At 58.5% G+C, this 21,825-nt stretch overlaps 1 protein-coding gene across 1 annotated transcript in view; it reads left to right on the top strand.

Annotated features, from left to right (window-relative positions):
• Positions 1-21,825, top strand: part of PDE3A (phosphodiesterase 3A) — a 454,441-nt gene that overhangs the window by 225,980 nt on the left and 206,636 nt on the right. The gene's annotated exons all lie outside the window — the stretch shown is intronic.

Here is a 21,825-nt window from a genome sequence, read left to right as displayed (position 1 = left end):
TGGCACACAGTATAGCGGTATATATTGTGCGGTACTGGCACACAGTATAGTGGTATATAGTGTGCGGTACGGGCACACTGTATAGCGGTATATAGTGTGCGGTACGGCACACAGTATAGCGGTGTACAGTGTGCGGTACTGGCATACAGTATAGCGGTATATAGTGTGCGGTACTGGCACACAGTATAGCGGTATATAGTGTACGATACAGGCACAGAGTATAGCGGTATATAGTGTAGGGTACGGGCACACAGTATAGCGGTGTATAGTGTACGGTACTGGCATACAGTATAGCGGTATATAGTGTACGGTACTGGCACACAGTATAGCGGTGTATAGTGTACGGTACTGGCACACAGTATATCGGTGTATAGTGTGCGGCACGGGCACACAGTATAGCGGTTTATAGTGTGCGCTACGGGCACACAGTATAGCGGTATATAGTGTAGGGTACGGGCACACAGTATAGCGGTGTATAGTGTACGGTACTGGCACACAGTATAGTGGTGTATAGCGTACGGTACTGGCACACAGTATAGCGGTGTATAGCATAGGGTACGGGCACACAGTATAGCGGTGTATAGCGTACGGTACGGGCACACAGTATAGCGTTGTATAGTGTACGGTACTGGTACACAGTATAGCGGTATATAGTGTGCGGTACTGGCACACAGTATAGCGGTATATAGTGTACGATACAGGCACAGAGTATAGCGGTATATAGTGTAGGGTACGGGCACACAGTATAGCGGTGTATAGTGTACGGTACTGGCATACAGTATAGCGGTATATAGTGTACGGTACTGGCACACAGTATATCGGTGTATAGTGTGCGGCACGGGCACACAGTATAGCGTTTTATAGTGTGCGGTACGGGCACACAGTATAGCGGTATATAGTGTAGGGTACGGGCACACAGTATAGCGGTGTATAGTGTACGGTACTGGCACACAGTATAGTGGTGTATAGCATAGGGTACGGGCACACAGTATAGCGGTGTATAGCGTACGGTACTGGCACACAGTATAGCGGTGTATAGCATAGGGTACGGGCACACAGTATAGCGGTGTATAGCGTACGGTACGGGCACACAGTATAGCGTTGTATAGTGTACGGTACTGGTACACAGTATAGCGGTGTATAGTGTGTGGTGTATAGTGTTCGGTCCTGGCACACAGTATAGCGGTATATAGTGTGCGGTACTGGCACACAGTATAGCGGTATATATTGTGCGGTACTGGCTCACAGTATAGCGGTGTATAGTGTGCGGCACTGGCACACAGTATAGTGGTATATAGTGTGCGGTACTGGCACACAGTATAGTGGTGTAAAGTGTGCGGTACTGGCACACAGTATAGCGGTATATAGTGTATGGTACTGGCACACAGTATAGCGGTGTATAGTGTGCGGTACTGGCACACAGTATAGCGGTATGTAGTGTGCGGTACGGGCACACAGTATAGCGGGTTATAGCGTGCGGTACTGGCACACAGTATAGCGGTGTATAGTGTGCGGTACTGGCACACAGTATAGCGGTGTATAGTGTGCGGTACTGGCACACAGTATAGCGGTATATAGTGTGCGGTATTGGCACACAGTATAGCGGTGTATAGTGTGCGGTGCTGGCACACAGTATAGCGGTATGTAGTGTGCGGTACGGGCACACAGTATAGCGGTGTATAGTGTGCGGTACTGGCACACAGTATAGCGGTATATAGTGTGCGGTATTGGCACACAGTATAGCGGTGTATAGTGTGCGGTGCTGGCACACAGTATAGCGGGATATAGTGTGCGGTACTGGCACACAGTATAGCACACAGTATAGCAGTGTATAGCGTGCGGTACTGGCACACAGTATAGCGGTGTATTGTGTGCGGTACTGGCACACAGTATAGCGGTGTATCGCGTGCGGTACTGGCACACAGTATAGCGGTGTATAGTGTGCGGTACTGGCACACAGTATAGCGGTGTATAGTGTGCGGTACTGGCACACAGTATAGCGGTGTATAGTGTGCGGTACTGACACAAAGTATAGTGGTATAGTGTGGTACTGGCACACAGTATAGCGGTATATAGTGTACGGTACGGGCACACTGTATAGCGGTATATAGTGTGCGGTACGGGCACACAGTATAGCGGTGTATAGTGTGCGGTACTGGCACACAGTATAGTGGTATAGTGTGGTACTGGCACACAGTATAGCGGTATATATTGTGCGGTACTGGCACACAGTATAGTGGTATATAGTGTGCGGTACGGGCACACTGTATAGCGGTATATAGTGTGCGGTACGGCACACAGTATAGCGGTGTATAGTGTACGGTACTGGCACACAGTATAGCGGTGTATAGTGTACGGTACTGGCACACAGTATAGCGGTGTATAGTGTACGGTACTGGCACACAGTATATCGGTGTATAGTGTGCGGCACGGGCACACAGTATAGCGGTTTATAGTGTGCGGTACGGGCACACAGTATAGCGGTATATAGTGTAGGGTACGGGCACACAGTATAGCGGTGTATAGTGTACGGTACTGGCAAACAGTATAGCGGTGTATAGCATAGGGTACGGGCACACAGTATAGCGGTGTATAGCGTACGGTACTGGCACACAGTATAGCGGTGTATAGCATAGGGTACGGGCACACAGTATAGCGGTGTATAGCGTACGGTACGGGCACACAGTATAGCGTTGTATAGTGTACGGTACTGGTACACAGTATAGCGGTGTATAGTGTGTGGTGTATAGTGTTCGGTCCTGGCACACAGTATAGCGGTATATAGTGTGCGGTACTGGCACACAGTATAGCGGTATATATTGTGCGGTACTGGCACACAGTATAGCGGTATATATTGTGCGGTACTGGCACACAGTATAGCGGTATATAGTGTGCGGTACTGGCACACAGTATAGTGGTGTAAAGTGTGCGGTACTGGCACACAGTATAGCGGTATATAGTGTATGGTACTGGCACACAGTATAGCGGTGTATAGTGTGCGGTACTGGCACACAGTATAGCGGTATGTAGTGTGCGGTACGGGCACACAGTATAGCGGGTTATAGCGTGCGGTACTGGCACACAGTATAGCGGTGTATAGTGTGCGGTACTGGCACACAGTATAGCGGTGTATAGTGTGCGGTACTGGCACACAGTATAGCGGTATATAGTGTGCGGTATTGGCACACAGTATAGCGGTGTATAGTGTGCGGTGCTGGCACACAGTATAGCGGTATGTAGTGTGCGGTACGGGCACACAGTATAGCGGGATATAGTGTGCGGTACTGGCACACAGTATAGCAGTGTATAGCGTGCGGTACTGGCACACAGTATAGCGGTGTATTGTGTGCGGTACTGGCACACAGTACAGCGGTGTATAGTGTGCGGTACTGGCACACAGTATAGCGGTGTATAGTGTGCGGTACTGGCACACAGTATAGCGGTGTATAGTGTGCGGTACGGGCACACAGTATAGCGGGTTATAGTGTGCGGTACTGGCACACAGTATAGCTGTGTATAGTGTACGGTACTGGCACACAGTATAGCGGTGTATAGTGTGCGGTACGGGCACACAGTATAGCGGGTTATAGTGTACGGTACGGGCACACAGTATAGCGGTGTATAGTGTGCGGTACGGGCACACAGTATAGCGGTGTATAGTGTACGGTACGGGCACACAGTATAGCGGTATGTAGTGTGCGGTACGGGCACACAGTATAGCGGGTTATAGTGTGCGGTACTGGCACACAGTATAGCGGGTTATAGTGTGCGGTACTGGCATACAGTATAGCGGTGTATAGTGTACGGTACTGGCACACAGTATAGCGGTATATAGTGTGGTACTGGCACACAGTATAGCGGTGTATAGTGTGCGGTACGGGCACACAGTATAGCGGGTTATAGTGTACGGTACGGGCACACAGTATAGCGGTGTATAGTGTGCGGTACGGGCACACAGTATAGCGGGTTATAGTGTGTGGTACTGGCACACAGTATAGCGGTGTATAGTGTACGGTACTTGCACACAGTATAGCGGTTTATAGTGTGCGGTACTGGCACACAGTATAGCGGGTTATAGTGTACGGTACGGGCACACAGTATAGCGGGTTATAGTGTGCGGTACGGGCACACAGTATAGCGGTGTATAGCGTGCGGTACGGGCACACAGTATAGTGGTGTATAGTGTGCGGTACGGGCACACAGTATAGCGGTGTATAGTGTGCGGTATATAGTGTGCGGTACGGGCACACAGTATAGCGGTGTATAGTGTGCGGTACGGGCACACAGTATAGCGGTGTACAGTGTGCGGTATATAGTGTGCGGTACGGGCACACAGTATAGCGGTGTATAGTGTGCGGTACGGGCACACAGTATAGGGGTGTATAGTGTGCGGTATATAGTGTGCTGTACGGGCACACAGTATAGCGGGTTATAGTGTACGGTACGGGCACACAGTATAGCGGTGTATAGTGTGCGGTACGGGCACACAGTATAGCGATGTATAGTGTGCGGTACTGGCACACAGTATAGCGGTGTATAGTGTGCGGTATATAGTGTGCTGTACGGGCACACAGTATAGCGGGTTATAGTGTACGGTACGGGCGCACAGTATAGCGGTGTATAGTGTGCGGTACGGGCACACAGTATAGCGGTGTATAGTGTGCGGTATATAGTGTGCTGTACGGGCACACAGTATAGCGGGTTATAGTGTACGGTACGGGCACACAGTATAGCGGTGTATAGTGTGCGGTACGGGCACACAGTATAGCGGTGTATAGTGTGCGGTATATAGTGTGCTGTACGGGCACACAGTATAGCGGGTTATAGTGTACGGTACGGGCACACAGTATAGCGGTGTATAGTGTACGGTACGGGCACACAGTATAGCGGTGTATAGTGTGCTGTACGGGCACACAGTATAGCGGTGTATAGTGTGCGGTACGGGCACACAGTATAGCGGTGTATAGTGTGCGGTACTGGCACACAGTATAGCGGTGTATAGTGTACGGTACGGGCACACAGTATAGCGGTGTATAGTGTGCGGTACTGGCACACAGTATAGCGGTGTATAGTGTGCGGTACGGGCACACAGTATAGCGGTGTATAGTGTGCGGTACGGGCACATAGTATAGCGGTGTATAGTGTACGGTACGGGCACACAGTATAGCGGTGTATAGTGTACGGTACGGGCACACAGTATAGCGGTGTATAGTGTACGGTACGGGCACACAGTATAGCGGTGTATAGTGTACGGTACGGGCACACAGTATAGCGGTGTATAGTGTACGGTACGGGCACACAGTATAGCGGTGTATAGTGTACGGTACGGGCACACAGTATAGCGGTGTATAGTGTATGGTACGGGCACACAGTATAGCGGTGTATAGTGTACGGTACGGGCACACAGTATAGCGGTGTATAGTGTACGGCACGGGCACACAGTATAGCGGTGTATAGTGTACGGTACGGGCACACAGTATAGCGGTGTATAGTGTACGGTACGGGCACACAGTATAGCGGTGTATAGTGTACGGTACGGGCACACAGTATAGCGGTGTATAGTGTGCGGTACGGGCACACAGTATAGCGGTGTATAGTGTGCGGTACGGGCACACAGTATAGCGGTGTATAGTGTACGGTACGGGCACACAGTATAGCGGTGTATAGTGTACGGTACGGGCACACAGTATAGCGGTGTATAGTGTACGGTACGGGCACACAGTATAGCGGTGTATAGTGTACGGTACGGGCACACAGTATAGCGGTGTATAGTGTGCGGTACGGGCACACAGTATAGCGGTGTATAGTGTACGGTACGGGCACACAGTATAGCGGTGTATAGTGTGCTGTACGGGCACACAGTATAGCGGTGTATAGTGTGCGGTACGGGCACACAGTATAGCGGTGTATAGTGTGCGGTACGGGCACACAGTATAGCGGTGTATAGTGTGCTGTACGGGCACACAGTATAGCGGTGTATAGTGTACGGTACGGGCACACAGTATAGCGGTGTATAGTGTGCGGTACGGGCACACAGTATAGCGGTGTATAGTGTACGGTACGGGCACACAGTATAGCGGTGTATAGTGTGCTGTACGGGCACACAGTATAGCGGTGTATAGTGTACGGTACGGGCACACAGTATAGCGGTGTATAGTGTGCGGTACGGGCACACAGTATAGCGGTGTATAGTGTGCGGTACGGGCACACAGTATAGCGGTGTATAGTGTACGGTACGGGCACACAGTATAGCGGTGTATAGTGTACGGTACGGGCACACAGTATAGCGGTGTATAGTGTGCGGTACGGGCACACAGTATAGCGGTGTATAGTGTACAGTACGGGCACACAGTATAGCGGTGTATAGTGTACGGTACGGGCACACAGTATAGCGGTGTATAGTGTGCGGTACGGGCACACAGTATAGCGGTGTATAGTGTGCGGTACGGGCACACAGTATGCTCAATAGTTACAATCATCTGGATGACATTACATATATGACGGTTTTATTCTTTGTTTCTTCGATGGTACTGCTCCGGTAGAGTCATCCACAGAGGCCGCTTCCTGACCTCTCTGATCACACAACACAAATGAGAGATGATCGTCTGATTTGGAGACTCCCCTCTTGCTGGCCATGTGTTTGCTGCGTTTTTCCCGCCTGCACTATTCGGGCTGCGGCGATGGCCGTGTCCCCATAGGGTCAGAGATGGCGCTGCTGCAGCCTCCTCTTCCTCAGTGTGAAGCGTCATGTTCATTGCTCTGCACCGGAAACATTTAATTACCAGAGGAGAAGTTTGTGCAGCTGATAAGAGATGCTCTGCTGGTTCTCCTCCCACAAATGTTCTCATCATCACTGTCAGGTCTGATCCTACAGCCGCCATAATCTGCAGTATGAGTCTGTTCACACAGTGCGGTGCAGAGCATCGTCGCTCCGTACACCGTGTAGTGGCCGTTCTCGGTACTGCAGCTCCTCACAGCTCCATACACCGTGTAGTGGCCGTTCTCGGTATTTCAGCTCCTCACAGTTATGTACACCTTGTAGTGGCCGTTCTCGGTACTGCAGCTCCTCACAGCTTCGTACACCGTGTAGTGGCCGTTCTCAGTACTGCAGCTCCTCACAGCTCCGTACACCGTGTAGTGGCCGTTCTCAGTACTGCAGCTCCTCACAGCTCCGTACACCGTGTAGTGGCAGTTCTCGGTACTGCAGCTCCTCACAGCTCTGTACACCTTGTAGTGTCCGTTCTCGGTACTGCAGCTCCTCACAGCTCCGCACCCCTTGTAGTGGCCGTTCTCGGTACTTCAGCTCCTCACAGCTCCGTACACCTTGTAGTGGCCGTTCTCGGTGCTGCAGCTCCTCACAGCTCCGTACACCTTGTAGTGGCCGTTCTCAGTACTGCAGCTCCTCACAGCTCCGTACACCGTGTAGTGGCCGTTCTCGGTACTGCAGCTCCTCACAGCTCTGTACACCTTGTAGTGGCCGTTCTCGGTACTTCAGCTCCTCACAGCTCTGTACACCTTGTAGTGGCCGTTCTCGGTGCTGCAGCTCCTCACAGCTCCGTACACCTTGTAGTGGCCGTTCTCAGTACTGCGGCTCCTCACAGCTCCATACACCGTGTAGTGGCCGTTCTCAGTACTGCGGCTCCTCACAGCTCCGTACAGCGTGTAGTGGCCGTTCTCAGTACTGCAGCTCCTCACAGCTCCGTACACCGTGAAGTGGCCGTTCTCGGTACTGCAGCTCCTCACAGCTCCGTACACCTTGTAGTGGCCGTTCTCGGTACTTCAGCTCCTCACAGCTCCGTACACCGTGTAGTGGCCGTTCTCGGTACTGCAGCTCCTCACAGCTTCGTACACCGTGTAGTGGCCGTTCTCGGTACTGCAGCTCCTCACAGCTCCGTACACCTTGTAGTGGCCGTTCTCGGTACTTCAGCTCCTCACAGCTCCGTACACCGTGTAGTGGCCGTTCTCGGTGCTGCAGCTCCTCACAGCTCCGTACACCGTGTAGTGGCCGTTCTCGGTACTGCAGCTCCTCACAGCTCCGTACACCTTGTAGTGGCCGTTCTCGGTGCTGCAGCTCCTCACAGCTCCGTACACCGTGTAGTGGCCGTTCTCAGTACTGCAGCTCCTCACAGCTCCGTACACCGTGTAGTGGCCGTTCTCAGTACTGCAGCTCCTCACAGCTCCGTACACCGTGTAGTGGCCGTTCTCGGTACTGCAGCTCCTCACAGCTCCGTACACCGTGTAGTGGCCGTTCTCGGTACTGCAGCTCCTCACAGCTCTGTACACCATGTAGTGGCCGTTCTTGGTGCTGCAGCTCCTCACAGCTCCGTACACCGTGTAGTGGCCGTTCTTGGTGCTGCAGCTCCTCACAGCTCCGTACACCGTGTAGTGGCCGTTCGGTCCTGTAGATCCTCACAGCTCCGTACACCTTGTAGTGGCCGTTCTCGGTACTGCAGCTCCTCACAGCTCCGTACACCGTGTAGTGGCAGTTCTCGGTGCTGCAGCTCCTCACAGCTCCGTACACCGTGTAGTGGCCGTTCTCGGTACTGCAGCTCCTCACAGCTCTGTACACCTTGTAGTGGCCGTTCTCGGTACTGCAGCTCCTCACAGCTACGTACACCTTGTAGTGGCCGTTCTCGGTACTGCAGCTCCTCACAGCTCCGTACACCTTATTGTGGCCGTTCTCGGTACTGCAGCTCCTCACAGCTCCGTACACCGTGTAGTGGCCGTTCTCGGTGCTGCAGCTCCTCACAGCTCCGTACACCGTGTAGTGGCCGTTCTCGGTACTGCAGCTCCTCACAGCTCCGTGCACCGTGTAGTGGCCGTTCTCGGTACTGCAGCTCCTCACAGCTCCGTACACCGTGTAGTGGCCGTTCTCAGTACTGCAGCTCCTCACAGCTCCGTACACCGTGTAGTGGCCGTTCTCGGTACTGCAGCTCCTCACAGCTCCGTACACCTTGTAGTGGCCGTTCTCGGTACTGCAGCTCCTCACAGCTCTGTACACCGTGTAGTGGCCGTTCTCGGTACTGCAGCTCCTCACAGCTCCGTACACCGTGTAGTGGCCGTTCTCGGTACTGCAGCTCCTCACAGCTCCGTACACCTTGTTGTGGCCGTTCTCGGTACTGCAGCTCCTCACAGCTCCGTACACCTTGTAGTGTCCGTTCTCGGTACTGCAGCTCCTCATAGCTCCGTACACCGTGTAGTGGCCGTTCTCGGTACTGCAGCTCCTCACAGCTCCGTACACCTTGTAGTGTCCGTTCTCGGTACTGCAGCTCCTCACAGCTCTGTACAGTGTGTAGTGGCCGTTCTCGGCACTGCAGCTCCTCACAGCTCCGTACACCTTGTAGTGGCCGTTCTCGGTACTGCAGCTCAGCACCTATTGAAGTAAATATGATGTGAACCAAGATCGTTTATAAATGCTGTATGGAGTTGAGGCGTCCATATGCCGTGTTCTTCTAGCAGCTATAGGACGTCCTCTTAGCTGACATGGTGTGGGGGGCGCTCGTCATACCCCCAATTATCTGGAATTAAACACACGGGGGCACCACTGACATAAATGGGGATGCAACCAGACCTATACAAAATTGATGCTGATTAAAGAGAGGAAAGGAATGGGCCACACAATGGGGATCACCCAACATAAGATTTAGCAAAAATTTGTAACAATCTTTAGACACAAACAACTAAACACCCAATTGTTAAAAACATTAAAACGTAGTTACATGTGACTTAAACATCTAGGTTCACAATAGAACCAAACCCTGATAACTTCACCTCCACAGAACACACCTCAGTAACAGACCACACATGTATGTAGATCGCAGACCCCAGTATAAAAGACCCCTGACCAAGCCACAATGGGTGGCGACACGCGTCGGCTCTCAGGACGCTCAGGCTCCACTTCTGGTTGGAATCTAGTGCAGAACCAAGCCAAGGTGCTCGCATTGCCTGCCCTTTATGCGGCTGTTTTTCAGCCAATACCACTTTATTTCAATGCGCTGGGTCTAACATCATAGTCTGAGCGGTTGTTAGGGAAATGCATGCACTTCTAAGGGATTTGATCGCTAACATTGCGTCAGCGGGTCATAGAGGCCAGACGCTGCTTGTGGGCTCTGTGCAATTTCTCCCAGGTACATTAGATCGTATATATTATAACCGGCTGATCTATGGGTTACACCATCTCTTCCTGTGTAGATCGCTCATGTGGCTTTAATATTGTTTTATTTTTCTGCTATCAATCGCCAATCTTTGTATTTCTGGTGCATTCATGACTGTGAGCCAGTTTACATGTAAAGCCTTTTCTACCGGGGTCTGCGATCTGCACACATGTGGGGTCTGTTACTGAGGTGTGGTCTGTGGAGGTGAAGTTATCAGGGATTGGTTCTATTGTGATCCCTGATGTTCAGGTCATGTGACTACGTTTTAATCAATTGGGTGTTTAGTTGTTTGTGTCTAAAGATTGTTACAAATGTTTGCTAAATCTTATGTTGGGTGATCCCCATTGTGTGGCCCACTCCTTTCCTCTCTTTAATCACCCCCAATTATCTGACGCTGATGACTCGTTGTGACGAGCAGTTCCATAGACAGGCGCGATCTCGGCATGCTTGGGGGCTTGTCCTACAGGAATATCTGCATTTATTCTTCATACACAGCGCCTCCTTCTTGTCTGAGGTTATGTTTTGTATTGCAGCATTGTACTATGTGTTCAATTAAGAAACATGCAGTAATCTCCAGATCCAGTCTGACCTCTTCATAGGTTTGTGAGCGAGCTGTGCAGTCAGTGAATGGCAGCAGACTGGAGTAGGACATGTTTTCAGCACTTGTTGCCTGGTGTCCATCAGGCGCTGAGTGCTTGTGTACATTTGCGCGGCGCAGCGTCCGGTGCACGGCTTGTTATTGTTCAGCGTCTGCTGCGCTCAGTTTATTATTGGTGTCACATGATTTACATAAAACGGAGCAGAGAAAGAACAGAGCTACTGAAGGACTGCAGCGCCCAGGAACCTATCTCTGCCCCGATCTCTGCCCCGGCCCCTGCACCGATCTCTGCCCCGGCCCCTGCACCGATCTCTGCTCCGGCCCCTGCACCGATCTCTGCTCCGGCCCCTGCACCGATCTCTGCTCCGGCCCCTGCACCGATCTCTGCTCCGGCCCCTGCCCCGATCTCTGCTCCGGCCCCTGCACCGATCTCTGCTCCGGCCCCTGCACCGATCTCTGCTCCGGCCCCTGCCCCGATCTCTGCTCCGGCCCCTGCCCCGATCTCTGCTCCGGCCCCTGCCCCGATCTCTGCTCCGGCCCCTGCACCGATCTCTGCCCCGGCCCCTGCACCGATCTCTGCCCCGGCCCCTGCACCGATCTCTGCCCCGGCCCCTGCACCGATCTCTGCCCCGGCCCCTGCACCGATCTCTGCCCCGGCCCCTGCACCGATCTCTGCTCCGGCCCCTGCACCGATCTTTGCCCCGGCCTCTGCACCGATCTCTGCCCTGGCCCTGCACCGATCTCTGCCCTGGCCCTGCACCGATCTCTGCCCCGGCCCCTGCACCGATCTCTGCACCGATCCCTGCCCCTGCACCGATCTCTGCCCCGGCCCCTGCACCGATCTCTGCCCCAGCCCTGATCTCTGCAATTTGGTCTGTCTGTGATCTGGTTTTGTCGCTGTGCTCTGGTTTCTGTTCTTTTGCTCTGTTCTCTGATCTCATTTTGTGCTCTCATCTAATTTCCAGTCTGTATTCTCTGCTCCTGTATCTGTTCTCCGGCCCTGACCGCGCTCTTTGCCTTTGTCCTTCTATGCTGTTGCTCGGCCCGTGCTCTTGGTCTGTTATATACTCTGGTCCTCGATCTGGCCCAGTCTGCAATCCACACTCTGGCCCAGTCTGTGATCTGACCTGGTTTGTTCTCCTCACTCCAGCCCGCTCCGCTCTCCTGCCTTCGGCCCTTTCCTCCCTCCGCTCCGCTTTCCTCTGCTCTACTCTCCTCCCTCCGCTCTCCTCCGCTATGCTTCGCTCCGTTCTCCTCCGCTCCTCTCTCCTCCGCTGTCCTCCCTTCTCTGCTCCGCACTCCTCCCTCGTCCGCACTCCTCTCTCCTCCGCTCTCCTCCCTCCCCCCGCTCTCCTCCCTCCTTCTCTCCGTTATCCTCCTCCGCTCCCATCCGCTTCGCTCTCCTCCCTCCTCCGCACTCCTCCCTCCATTCTTCTCCGCTATCCTCACACTCCTCCGCTCTCCTCTCACTCCTCCGCTCTCCTCTCACTCCTCTGCTCCACTCTCCTCCCTCATCCGCACTCCGCTCTCCTCCCCGCTCTCCTCCCTCCTTCTCTCCGTTATCCTCCCTCCTTCTCTCCGTTATCCTCCTCCGCTCCCATCCGCTTCGCTCTCCTCCCTCCATTTTTCTCCGCTATCCTCACACTCCTCCGCTCTCCTCTCACTCCTCTGCTCCGCTCTCCTCCACTTCGCACTCCTCCCTCCTCCGCTCTCCTCTCACTCCTCCGCTCTCCTCCCTCCTCCTCCACTCGATTCTCCTCCGCTCTCCTCTCACTCCTCTGCTCTGCTCTCCTCTGCTCTCCTCTGCTTCGCTCTCCTCTCACTCCTCCGCTCTCCTCCCTCCTCCACGCTCCGCTCTCCTCTCACACCTCCGCTTCGCTCTCCTCCCTCCTCCGCTCTCCTCTCACTCCTCTGCTCCGCTCTCCTCTCACTCCTCTGCTCCGCTCTCCTCTCACTCCTCTGCTCCGCTCTCCTCTCACTCCTCCGCTCCATTCTCCTCCGCTCTTCTCTCACTCCTCCGCTCTCCTCCCTCCCCCGCTCCATTCTCCTACGCTCCGCTCTCCTCCTCCTCCTCCGCTCTCCTCTCGCCTCCTCCGCTCTCTTCCCTCCCTCACTCGGCTCTCCTCCCGCCTCCTCCACGCTTCTCTCACTCCTCTGCTCTCCTCCCTCCTCCGCTCTCCTCCCTCCCTCAGCTCTCCTCCCTCCTCCTCCGCGCTCCGCTCTCAGCTCTCCTCCCTCCTCCTCCTCCGTGCTCCGCTCTCTTCCCTCCCTCACTCCGCTCTCTTCCCTCCCTCACTCCGCTCTCTTCCCTCCCTCACTCCGCTCTCTTCCCTCCCTCACTCCGCTCTCCTCCCTCCCTCACTCCGCTCTCCTCCTCCTCCGCTCTCCTCCTCCTCCGCTCTCCTCCTCCTCCGCTCTTCTCTCACTCCTCCGCTCTCCTCCCTCCCTCCGCTCCGCTCTCCTCCCTCCACTCCGCTCTCCTCCCTCCACTCCGCTCTCCTCCCTCCACTCTGCTCTCCTCCCTCCTCCTCCACGCTCCGCTCTCACTCCTCCGCTCCGCTCTCCTCCTCCGCTCTTCGCTCCCTCCTCCGCTCCGCTCTCCTCCCTCCGCTCTCCTCCCTCCCTCGGCTCTCCTCCCTCCTCCTCCGCTCTTCTCTCCCTCCCTCCTCCTCCACTCTTCTCTCCCTCCTCCGCTCCGCTTTCTACCCTCCCTCACTCCGCTCTCCTCCTCCGCTCTTCTCACCCCTCCGCTCCGCTCTCCTCCCTCCCCTGCTCCGCTCTCCTCTCTCCTCCGCTCCGTTCTCCTCCACTCTCCTCCCTCCGCTCTTCTCTCCCTCCTCCGCTCTGTTCTCCTCCGCTCTTCTCTCCCTCCTCCGCTCCGCTCTCCTCCCTCGGCCCTCCTCCTCCGCTCTGTTCTCCTCCGCTCTTCTCTCACTCCTCCGCTCTCTTTCCTCCCTCACTTCGCTCTCCTCCTCCGCGCTCCTCCTCCTCCGCTCCGTTCTCCTCCGCTCTTCTCTCCCTCCTCTGCTCCGCTCTCCTCCCTCGGCCCTCCTACTCCGCGCTCCGCTCTCCTCCACCGCTCCGTTCTCCTCCGCTCTTCTCTCACTCCTCCGCTCTGCTCGCCTTCCTCGGCTCTCCTCCTCCTCCGCTCCGTTCTCCTCCGCACTTCTCTCACTCCTCCGCTCTGCTCGCCTCCCTCGGCTCTCCTCCTCCGCTCCGTTCTCCTCCACTCTTCTCTCACTCCTCCGCTCTGCTCAGCTCTCCTCCTCCTCCGCTCCGTTCTCCTCCGCTCTTCTCTCACTCCTCCGCTCTGCTCGCCTCCCTCGGCTCTCCTCCTCCGCTCCGTTCTCCTCCACTCTTCTCTCACTCCTCCGCTCTGCTCAGCTCTCCTCCTCCTCCGCTCCGTTCTCCTCCGCTTTTCTCTCATCCTCCGCTCTGCTCGCCTCCCTCGGCCCTCCTCCGGCTCCGCTCTCCTCCTCCGCTCTTCTCTCCCTCCTCCGCCCTCCTCCTCCGCTCCGTTCTCCTCCGCTCTTCTCTCACTCCTCCGCTCTCCTCCCTCGGCCCTCCTCCGCTCTTCTCCTCCGCTCCGTTCTCCTCCGCTCTTCTCTCACTCCCCCGCTCTCTTCCATCCCTCATTCCGCGCTCCTCCTCCACTCCGTTCTCCTCCGCTCTTCTCTCCCTCCTCCGCTCCGCTCTCCTCCCTCGGCCCTCCTCCTCCGCTCTCCTCCATCGCTCCGTTCTCCTCCGCTCTTCTCTCACTTCTCCGCTCTGCTTGCCTCCCTCGGCTCTCCTCCTCCGCTCCATTCTCCTCCGCTCTGCTCGCCTCCCTCGGCTCTCCTCCGCTCCGTTCTCCTCCGCTCTTCTCTCACTCCTCCGCTCTGCTCGCCTCCCTCGGCTCTCCTCCTCCTCCTCCGCTCCGTTCTCCTCCACTCCGTTCTCCTCCACTCTTCTCTCACTCCTCCGCTCTGCTCGCCTCCCTCGGCTCTCCTCCTCCGCTCCGTTCTCCTCCGCTCTTCTCTCACTCCTCCGCTCTGCTCGCCTCCCTCGGTTCTCCTCCGCTCTTCTCTCACTCCTCCGCTCTGCTCGCCTCCCTCGGCCCTCCTCCTCCGCTCTCCGCTCTCCTCCTCCGCTCTTCTCTCCCTCCTCCGCTCCGTTCTCCTCCGCTCTTCTCTCACTCCTCCGCTCTCTTCCCTCCCTCATTCCGCTCTCTTCCCTCCCTCATTCCGCTCTCCTCCTCCTCCGCGCTCCTCCTCCGCTCCGTTCTCCTCCGCTCTTCTCTCCCTCCTCCGCTCCGCTCTCCTCCCTCGGCCCTCCTCCTCCGCGCTCCGCTCTCCTCCACCGCTCCGTTCTCCTCCGCTCTTCTCTCACTCCTCCGCTCTGCTCGCCTCCCTCGGCTCTCCTCCTCCGCTCCGTTCTCCTCCGCTCTTCTCTCCTCCGCTCTGCTCGCCTCTCCTCCTCCTCCGCTCCGTTCTCCTCCGCTCTTCTCACCTACCTCGGCTCTCCTCCTCCTCCTCCGCTCCATTCTCCTCCGCTCTTCTCTCACTCCTCCGCTCTGCTCGCCTCCCTCGGCTCTCCTCCTCCGCTCCGTTCTCCTCCGCTCTTCTCGCCTATCTCGGCTCTCCTCCTCCGCTCCATTCTCCTTCACTCTTCTCTCACTCCTCCACTCTGCTCGCCTCCCTCGGCTCTCCTCCTCCGCTCCGTTCTCCTCCGCTCTTCTCGCCTACCTCGGCTCTCCTCCTCCGCTCCGTTCTCCTTCGCTCTTCTCTCACTCCTCCGCTCTGCTCGCCTCCCTCGGCTCTCCTCCTCCTCCACTCCGTTCTCCTCCGCTCTTCTCTCACTCCTCCGCTCTGCTCGCCTCCCTCGGCTCTCCTCCTCCGCTCCGTTCTCCTCCGCTCTTCTCTCACTCCTCCGCTCTGCTCGCCTTCCTCGGCTCTCCTCCTCCGCTCCGTTCTCCTCCGCTCTTTTCTCACTCCTCCGCTCTGCTCGCCTCCCTCGGCTCTCCTCCTCCGCTCCGTTCTCCTCCACTCTTCTCGCCTACCTTGGCTCTCCTCCTCCTCCTCCGCTCCGTTCTCCTCCGCTCTTTTCTCACTCCTCCGCTCTGCTCGCCTCCCTCGGCTCTCCTCCTCCGCTCTGTTCTCCTCCACTCTTCTCTCACTCCTCCGCTCTGCTCAGCTCTCCTCCTCCTCCGCTCCGTTCTCCTCCGCTTTTCTCTCATCCTCCGCTCTGCTCGCCTCCCTCGGCCCTCCTCCGGCTCCGCTCTCCTCCTCCGCTCTTCTCTCCCTCCTCCGCCCTCCTCCTCCGCTCCGTTCTCCTCCGCTCTTCTCTCACTCCTCCGCTCTCCTCCCTCGGCCCTCCTCCGCTCTTCTCCTCCGCTCCGTTCTCCTCCGCTCTTCTCTCACTCCCCCGCTCTCTTCCATCCCTCATTCCGCGCTCCTCCTCCACTCCGTTCTCCTCCGCTCTTCTCTCCCTCCTCCGCTCCGCTCTCCTCCCTCGGCCCTCCTCCTCCGCTCTCCTCCACCGCTCCGTTCTCCTCCGCTCTTCTCTCACTTCTCCGCTCTGCTTGCCTCCCTCGGCTCTCCTCCTCCGCTCCATTCTCCTCCGCTCTGCTCGCCTCCCTCGGCTCTCCTCCGCTCCGTTCTCCTCCGCTCTTCTCTCACTCCTCCGCTCTGCTCGCCTCCCTCGGCTCTCCTCCTCCTCCTCCGCTCCGTTCTCCTCCACTCCGTTCTCCTCCACTCTTCTCTCACTCCTCCGCTCTGCTCGCCTCCCTCGGCTCTCCTCCTCCGCTCCGTTCTCCTCCGCTCTTCTCTCACTCCTCCGCTCTGCTCGCCTCCCTCGGTTCTCCTCCGCTCTTCTCTCACTCCTCCGCTCTGCTCGCCTCCCTCGGCCCTCCTCCTCCGCTCTCCTCCTCCGCTCTTCTCTCCCTCCTCCGCTCCGTTCTCCTCCGCTCTTCTCTCACTCCTCCGCTCTCTTCCCTCCCTCATTCCGCTCTCTTCCCTCCCTCATTCCGCTCTCCTCCTCCTCCGCGCTCCTCCTCCGCTCCGTTCTCCTCCGCTCTTCTCTCCCTCCTCCGCTCCGCTCTCCTCCCTCGGCCCTCCTCCTCCGCGCTCCGCTCTCCTCCACCGCTCCGTTCTCCTCCGCTCTTCTCTCACTCCTCCGCTCTGCTCGCCTCCCTCGGCTCTCCTCCTCCGCTCCGTTCTCCTCCGCTCTTCTCTCCTCCGCTCTGCTCGCCTCTCCTCCTCCTCCGCTCCGTTCTCCTCCGCTCTTCTCACCTACCTCGGCTCTCCTCCTCCTCCTCCGCTCCATTCTCCTCCGCTCTTCTCTCACTCCTCCGCTCTGCTCGCCTCCCTCGGCTCTCCTCCTCCGCTCCGTTCTCCTCCGCTCTTCTCGCCTATCTCGGCTCTCCTCCTCCGCTCCATTCTCCTTCACTCTTCTCTCACTCCTCCACTCTGCTCGCCTCCCTCGGCTCTCCTCCTCCGCTCCGTTCTCCTCCGCTCTTCTCGCCTACCTCGGCTCTCCTCCTCCGCTCCGTTCTCCTTCGCTCTTCTCTCACTCCTCCGCTCTGCTCGCCTCCCTCGGCTCTCCTCCTCCTCCACTCCGTTCTCCTCCGCTCTTCTCTCACTCCTCCGCTCTGCTCGCCTCCCTCGGCTCTCCTCCTCCGCTCCGTTCTCCTCCGCTCTTCTCTCACTCCTCCGCTCTGCTCGCCTCCCTCGGCTCTCCTCCTCCGCTCCGTTCTCCTCCGCTCTTTTCTCACTCCTCCGCTCTGCTCGCCTCCCTCGGCTCTCCTCCTCCGCTCCGTTCTCCTCCACTCTTCTCGCCTACCTTGGCTCTCCTCCTCCTCCTCCGCTCCGTTCTCCTCCGCTCTTTTCTCACTCCTCCGCTCTGCTCGCCTCCCTCCGCTCTCCTCCTCCGCTCCGTTCTCCTCCGCTCTTCTCGCCTACCTTGGCTCTCCTCCTCCTCCTCCGCTCCGTTCTCCTCCGCTCTTCTCTCACTCCTCTGCTCTGCTCGCCTCCCTCGGTTCTCCTCCGCTCTTCTCTCACTCCTCCGCTCTGCTCGCCTCCCTCGGCCCTCCTCCTCCGCTCTGTTCTCCTCCGCTCTCCGCTCTCCTCCTCCGCTCTTCTCTCCCTCCTCCGCTCCGTTCTCCTCCGCTCTTCTCTCACTCCTCCGCTCTCTTCCCTCCCTCATTCCGCTCTCTTCCCTCCCTCATTCCGCTCTCCTCCTCCTCTCTCCTCCTCCTCTCTCCTCCTCCTCCTCCTCCTCCTCCTCTCTCCTCCTCCTCCTCCTCTCTCCTCCTCTTCCTCTCTCCTCCTCCTCCTCCTCTCTCCTCCTCCTCTCTCCTCCTCCTCCTCCTCCTCCTCCTCCTCTTCCTCCTCCTCCTCTCTCCTCCTCTCTCCTCCTCCTCTCTCCTCCTCCTCCTCCTCCTCTCTCCCCCTCCTCCTCCTCCCTCCCCCTCCTCCTCTCTCCCCCTCCTCCTCCTCCCTCCCCCTCCTCCTCCTCCCTCCCCCTCCTCCTCCTCCTCCTCCTCCACCCTCCTCCTCCTCCTCCTCCTCCTCTCTCCTCCTCCTCCTCTCTCCTCCTCCTCTCTCCTCCTCCTCCTCCTCCTCCTCTCTCCTCCTCCTCTCTCCTCCTCCTCCTCTCTCCTCCTCCTCTCTCCTCCTCCTCTCTCCTCCTCCTCCTCCTCCTCTCTCCCCCTCCTCCTCCTCTCTCCCCCTCCTCCTCCTCCTCCTCCTCCTCCTCTCTCCTCCTCCTCCTCCTCTCTCCTCCCCCTCCTCCTCCTCTCTCCTCCCCCTCCTCCTCCTCCTCCCCCTCCCCCTCCTCCTCCCCCTCCCCCTCCTCCTCCCCCTCCCCCTCCTCCTCCTCCTCCTCCTCCTCCTCCCCCTCCTCCTCCTCCTCCTCCCCCTCCTCCTCCTCCTCCTCCTCCTCCCCCTCCCCCTCCTCCTCCTCCTCCTCCCCCTCCCCCTCCTCCTCCTCCTCCTCCTCCTCCTCCCCCTCCTCCTCCTCCTCCTCCTCTCTCCTCCTCCTCCTCTCTCCTCCTCCTCCTCCTCCTCTCTCCTCCTCCTCCTCCTCCTCTCTCCTCCTCTCTCCTCCTCCTCTCTCCTCCTCCTCTCTCCTCCTCCCTCCTCCTCTCTCCCCCTCCTCCTCCTCCTCTCTCCTCCTCTCTCCTCCTCCTCTCTCCTCTCTCCTCCTCCCTCCTCCTCTCTCCCCCTCCCCCTCTCTCCCCCTCCCCCTCTCTCCCCCTCCCCCTCTCTCCCCCTCCCCCTCTCTCCCCCTCCCCCTCCTCCTCCTCCTCCTCCTCTCTCCCCCTCCCCCTCCTCCTCCTCCTCCTCTTCCTCTCTCCTCCTCCTCCTCTCTCCTCCTCCTCTCTCCTCCTCCTCCTCCTCCTCCTCTCTCCTCCTCCTCTCTCCTCCTCCTCCTCTCTCCTCCTCCTCCTCTCTCCTCCTCCTCCTCTCTCCTCCTCCTCCTCTCTCCTCCTCCTCCTCCCTCCTCCTCTCTCCTCCTCCTCCTCCCTCCTCCTCCTCCCTCCTCCTCCTCCCTCCTCCTCTCTCCTCCTCCTCCTCCTCTCTCCTCCCTCCTCCTCTCTCCTCCTCCCCCTCCTCTCTCCTCCTCCCCCTCCTCTCTCCTCCTCCCCCTCCTCTCTCCTCCTCCCCCTCCTCTCTCCTCCTCCCTCCTCCCTCCTCCTCCCCCTCCTCCCTCCTCCCTCCTCCTCCCCCTCCTCCCTCCTCCTCCCCCTCCTCTCTCCTCCTCCCCCTCCTCTCTCCTCCTCCCCCTCCTCTCTCCTCCTCCCCCTCCTCTCTCCTCCTCCTCCTCCTCCCCCTCCTCTCTCCTCTCTCCTCCTCCTCTCTCCTCCTCCTCCTCCTCTCTCCTCCTCCTCCTCTCTCCCCCTCCTCCTCCTCTCTCCCCCTCCTCCTCCCTCCTCCTCTCTCCTCCTCTCTCCTCCTCCTCCTCCTCTCTCCTCCTCCTCCTCTCTCCTCCTCCTCCTCTCTCCTCCTCCTCTCTCCTCCTCCTCCTCTCTCCTCCTCCTCCTCTCTCCTCCTCTCTCCTCCTCCTCCTCTCTCCTCCTCCTCCCTCCTCCTCCTCCTCCTCTCTCCCCCTCCTCCTCTCTCCCCCTCCTCCTCTCTCCCCCTCCTCCTCCTCTCTCCCCCTCCTCCTCCTCCTCTCTCCCCCTCCTCCTCCTCCTCTCTCCCCCTCCTCCTCCTCCTCCTCTCTCCTCCCTCCTCCTCTCTCCTCCTCTCTCCCCCTCCCCCTCCTCCTCCTCCTCTCTCCTCCTCCTCCTCTCTCCTCCTCCTCCTCCTCTCTCCTCCTCCTCTCTCCTCCTCTCTCCTCCTCTCTCCTCCTCCTCTCTCCTCCTCCTCCTCCTCTCTCCTCCTCCCCCTCCTCTCTCCTCCTCCTCCTCCCCCTCCTCTCTCCTCCTCCTCCTCCCCCTCCTCTCTCCCCCTCCTCCTCCTCCTCTCTCCCCCTCCTCCTCTCTCCCCCTCCTCCTCTCTCCTCCTCCTCCTCTCTCCCCCTCTCTCCCCCTCCTCCTCTCTCCTCCTCTCTCCTCCTCCTCCTCCTCCTCCTCCTCCTCTCTCCTCCTCCTCCTCCTCTCTCCTCCTCCTCTCTCCTCCTCTCTCCTCCTCCTCCTCTCTCCCCCTCCTCTCTCCCCCTCCTCTCTCCCCCTCCTCTCTCCCCCTCCTCTCTCCCCCTCCTCTCTCCTCTCTCCCCCTCCTCTCTCCTCCTCCCCCTCCTCTCTCCTCCTCCCCCTCCTCTCTCCTCCTCCTCCTCCTCCTCCTCCTCCTCTCTCCTCCTCCTCTCTCCTCCTCCTCCTCTCTCCTCCTCTCTCCTCTCTCCTCCTCCCCCTCCTCTCTCCTCCTCCTCCCCCTCCTCTCTCCTCCTCCTCCTCTCTCCTCCTCCTCCTCCTCCTCCCCCTCCTCCTCCTCCTCCTCTCTCCCCCTCCTCCTCTCTCCTCCTCTCTCCTCCTCCCCCTCCTCTCTCCTCCTCCCCCTCCTCTCTCCTCCTCCTCTCTCCTCCTCCCCCTCCTCTCTCCTCCTCCTCCTCCTCCTCTCTCCTCCTCCTCCTCTCTCCTCCTCCTCCTCCTCCTCCTCTCTCCCCCTCCTCCTCCTCCTCTCTCCCCCTCCTCCTCTCTCCTCCTCCTCCTCTCTCCTCCTCCTCTCTCCTCCTCCTCTCTCCTCCTCTCTCCTCCTCCTCTCTCCCCCTCCTCTCTCCTCCTCCTCCTCTCTCCTCCTCCTCTCTCCTCCTCCTCCTCCTCTCTCCCCCTCCTCCTCTCTCCCCCTCCTCCTCTCTCCCCCTCCTCCTCTCTCCTCCTCTCTCCTCCTCCCCCTCCTCTCTCCTCCTCCTCCTCTCTCCTCCTCCTCCTCCTCCTCTCTCCTCCTCCTCCTCCTCCTCCTCTCTCCCCCTCCTCCTCTCTCCTCCTCCTCTCTCCTCCTCTCTCCTCCTCCTCTCTCCTCCTCCCCCTCCCCCTCCTCCTCCCCCTCCCCCTCCCCCTCCTCCTCCCCCTCCCCCTCCTCCTCCTCCTCCTCTCCCTCCCCCTCCTCCTCCTCCTCCTCTCTCCTCCTCCTCTCTCCTCCTCCTCTCTCCTCCTCCTCTCTCCTCCTCCTCCTCCTCCTTCTCTCTCCTCCTCTCTCCTCCTCCTCTCTCCTCTCTCCTCCTCCCTCCTCCTCTCTCCCCCTCCTCCTCTCTCCCCCTCCTCCTCTCTCCCCCTCCCCCTCCTCCTCCTCTCTCCTCCTCCTCCTCTCTCCTCCTCCTCCTCCTCCTCTCTCCTCCTCCTCCTCCTCCTCTCTCCTCCTCCTCCTCTCTCCTCCTCCTCCTCTCTCCTCCTCCCTCCTCCTCCTCTCTCCTCCTCCTCCTCTCTCCTCCTCTCTCCTCCTCCTCCTCTCTCCTCCTCCTCCTCTCTCCTCCTCTCTCCTCCTCCTCCTCTCTCCTCCTCCTCCTCCTCTCTCCTCCTCCCTCCTCCTCCTCTCTCCTCCTCCTCCTCTCTCCTCCTCTCTCCTCCTCCTCCTCCTCCTCTCTCCTCCTCTCTCCTCCTCCTCCTCTCTCCTCCTCCTCCTCCTCTCTCCTCCTCCTCCTCTCTCCTCCTCC

Source organism: Dendrobates tinctorius, unplaced genomic scaffold (assembly GCF_039654945.1).
Source record: "Dendrobates tinctorius isolate UK_male_01 unplaced genomic scaffold, ASM3965494v1 ptg000348l, whole genome shotgun sequence".
Lineage (NCBI taxonomy): Eukaryota > Metazoa > Chordata > Amphibia > Anura > Dendrobatidae > Dendrobates > Dendrobates tinctorius.
Note: the sequence above shows the minus strand (reverse complement) of the source record. Positions and strands in the feature narration are given on the sequence as shown.